Source organism: Nematolebias whitei, chromosome 19 (genome assembly GCF_014905685.2).
Source record: "Nematolebias whitei isolate Nwh7 chromosome 19, NemWhi1, whole genome shotgun sequence".
Lineage (NCBI taxonomy): Eukaryota > Metazoa > Chordata > Actinopteri > Cyprinodontiformes > Rivulidae > Nematolebias > Nematolebias whitei.
The window spans coordinates 8,335,933-8,336,524 of record NC_056516.1 but is presented as its reverse complement, the minus strand read 5'-3'; the positions used below and the strand labels follow the sequence as shown (position 1 = coordinate 8,336,524).

Below are 592 nucleotides of genomic sequence, written 5' to 3'. Positions count from 1 at the left end.
TGCTGGGTGAGTGGGGTCCTTCATGATGCAGGTGGCCCTCTTCCTGCATCTGGAGGTGTAGATGTCTGTGATGGTGGGGAGGCTGATTCCGACAGAAAAGGATGATTTTGTGGATGAAATCGCTGTAACTCCAATGGAAACATTTAAGTGTCTGAGCACGTCACTGACCTGTAAGAAGCTTAGGCCTCTGAAAGTGTTTTGATAGCTGGAGAAATAAATGAAAATGATTACAGGTCCTTCTCAAAAAATTATCATATTGTGATAAAGGTCATTATTTTCCATAATGTAATGATAAAAATGAAACTTTCATATATTTCAGATTCATTGCACACCAACTAAAATATTTCAGGTCTTTAATTGTTTTAATACTGATGATTATGGCATACAGCTCATGAAAACCCAAAATGCCTGTCCCAAAAAATTAGCATATCATGAAAAGGTTCTCTAAACAAGCTATTAACCTAACCATCTGAATCAACGACGTAACTCTAAACACCTGCAAAAGATTCCTGAGGCTTTTAAAAACTCCCAGCCTTGTTCATTACTCAAAACCACAATCATGGGTAAGACTGCCGACCTGACTGCTGTCCAG

General features: G+C 38.9%; 1 protein-coding gene across 1 annotated transcript in view; it reads right to left on the bottom strand.

The window, feature by feature from the left end:
* LOC119425684 (growth factor receptor-bound protein 10) overlaps positions 1 to 592 on the bottom strand; it is a gene marked incomplete in the record, with an annotated part of 634,378 nt that overhangs the window by 277,865 nt on the left and 355,921 nt on the right.